A 3,076-nucleotide genomic window follows, 5' to 3' on the forward strand; every position below is an offset into this window, starting at 1 on the left:
GTCGCCTTACATCCCATCGGACATAATAACACTTAACAAAGTTAGCATTAGTAGATGATAAATGGCGGCAAGCTTGGCTAGTTATAATGGCCCGGGCAGATCGCGAAGGAACCTCATCTCTTTGATGAGGAGGAGGATGCTTAAGTGGGAAATAAGGTAAGTTTTTAGTTTTGTTATTGTCTGCTTATGTCCTAAGCAATTTAATTATGTTAGCCCCATAATGGGTGGAACTCTTACAGAGTTGCGTCAATTTTTTTTTTATTCCCTATATTAGTATGTTCTAACCTTGTTTTGCAGATGTTCCAGAATTTCACGCGTTTCCATGATATTTTTCTACCCTTTTTATTTAAATGCTTTGAGGACAAAGCATGCCCCTTCTTGTTTGGGGGGCATAGAAACACATATAATTAAGGCATCTGTTAGGATATATATATGTATAATATGTATTTGTTTTCAAGTTAAAATTTTCAAAAATATAAATAAATAAGTTTATGCTATACACTTAGGAATATTGGTATTGTTTTCTTTCTCTATGGTCTTAACAATCTAGAAGTCTCACGTAGCTTTTGCATCAGAATAATTGTTAGAAACTTAGGTTAATATGTAGGTAATAATCTTTGCATCTATCTATAAACATATTACATGAGTATCTATGATTGTTAGCGGTAAGTTTCTGAAATCTAGGCTAAAGTACTTATTCTACAAATCCTGTGAGAATATAGCCTAAAGCCTTATATGAGCGAAACATTTGAGAAATGACACAAGGGAAAAGTAAAATCCGGATAGAGAAATCACACGTCCACTTGCTTGATCACTATGCCATATCCTAAGCGAGAATTTAGGCCCTCTTTGGATCGATATAGCCAGAAATTCAAACCTATGAATTATTTTCCGCTAGTCGCCCCTCTGAGCCTTTCTTTAGCCTTCCATAAACCATAATTCCTTTACCCTGTTACAAAAACAAAACAAAATAAAAAATTCAACTTACCCAATCTAAAATAAGTCTGAGAATAGAATGAGTGAAGAAAGAAGAAGAGAAAACCCCGTGTAAACAAAAATTAGTTAGTTGCTTGAAAAAAGAAAGAAGTTTCCATCCAAGGAAAAGAAAAAAAATATAAATAAATAAAAACTCCAAAAATAGAATAAAAGGGAGTCAAAAGCCAAAGAAAAGAAAAAGAAAAATATGGCTAAGGATGGAAACAAAGTATAGAAGCAAAAGAAAATAACAAGGTTTTCTCTAAGTTATATAATATGAAGACTCTATTATCTCAGACTTGTCCTTTTGAATATCCATTTCCTTCCTTCTTAAACCATCTCCTAATCCCCGCAACACCAAATAAAGACCTCTAGCTCAATTAGGAATATGTTAGTGTGATAGTAAGTGGCAAATGTGTTTGATCGACTCCGGCTTCCTTGTTTGTCATTGAGATTATAAGGTAAAAGTGTGCCCACCGCACACTTTGAAAGCAAATAAAACTTGAGCGAAAAATCGAGTGGTTTTTGTCTTGACATTTATGTGAGGACCTACTTAAGGACGCTTATTCGAAGTTTTCAAAACGAACCTGCTAGGCATTTCATAGTATTACTCATAGTATATATATTTGTATCATAGATGATTGATTATTATGCATATATTAGCTTAGGTTTTTTACTTGGTTATTCTTATTCATTTGCTAGTGAGATGTATAGATAGTTGAGACATGAATGAGGAAACAATAGTTTTACTTCTTAGTCGTTGTAGTATAGATGAAGTTTGTGAGTACCTTCACGAAAACTCTCACGAGGGCTATAACTCGTCCACTAGGGAATTCCTAGTGGTTTAAGGCCTTGTTGCATATGGTTAATGCAATCGCACTCAGCGAAACGAGAGTAGTTAGAACTCCATTTTTGGTCACTTATTCTAATTTCTCATATTTGCTTGAGGACAAGCAAAATGCTGTTTGGGGGTGGTTTGATAAGAGCCCAAAACTGTAGTTTTAACCCTGCAGAATCATATTTTTTAGACCAATTATGTGAGTAATAATTAAGAGTTAATACTGATTACGTGCTTTTATGCGTTTCAGGCTTCAAAGTCAATTATGTGCAGAAATGTGCCACTTTGATGAGATAAAGGGGCAATGGTTGGCTGCTAAGGAGTTCTGTGATTAAAGGCCAAGATTCAAGAAGACAAAGCCTTTCTAAAGCCCGGTCAAAGTTGAAAAGTCAAAGTCAACGCGACAGAAACAGCACACAAAGTCAGCAGAACTTCTGAAGCCCGTATCTTTGGACTCAGACCTCGGAATTGGTTCTACCTTATGTCAAAACCACCGGCTCGGAAAGAGATTTCCAATGGTTTAAGCCTTGGCCCAATCAGAGGAGCAGAAGTGGACGAAAATTCTGTCGAAGCCAACTGCAGCTGAAGAGGCCTTTTTGGACTGAAAGAATTGGGTTTTGGGCCTGATTCTCTCGCCCAAAACATGGCTCCAAGCCCATGCACGATTTTTGGATCTGAAACAAATAAAAACAAAAGCTTAGCTCTTTGTTAATGGTAGCTAGTTAGACCTAAAAATATAGATAATTCTAGATCTAGTTTTCATTAAATAAAATTAAGTTTAGTTCATTTCAATTCTTGTTTTAGATTAATCTTTAGAATCATTGTTCTTCATTAGTTTGATAAATAAAATAGCTAGTTTGTCAATTTCGATTTTTGTCATTTCAATTTATAGATCTAATTTTAATTCTTGTTGAGTATCATTTCTGAGTTGTTAAATTAGATTGAAGTATTGTTAGTTAAATTAGCCAAGTTAGAATTTCGGTATGATGTTTAGTTATAATTTAATGAGAAATAATGGTTTGATGAATCAAGGCTAAAACCTCCATTAGAGTGGTTGATGAAGCCTTGATAAAAACTTAGTTATATAGTGTAGAGTCGTTGTAGAGTCTATTCCATTCTAGAAGGTCGTGTTTCGCCATGAGAATGGATGGACGACCTCACATGCTAGTTATAATTGGTAGAAATGCCATACTAATTAGGGATTAGAACGAGCAATTCTTATGGTAAGAACATAAGAATTGGATTACAACAGTCTATGCTAGG

The sequence above is a fragment of the Coptis chinensis genome, chromosome 6 (assembly GCF_015680905.1).
Source record: "Coptis chinensis isolate HL-2020 chromosome 6, ASM1568090v1, whole genome shotgun sequence".
Taxonomy (NCBI): domain Eukaryota; kingdom Viridiplantae; phylum Streptophyta; class Magnoliopsida; order Ranunculales; family Ranunculaceae; genus Coptis; species Coptis chinensis.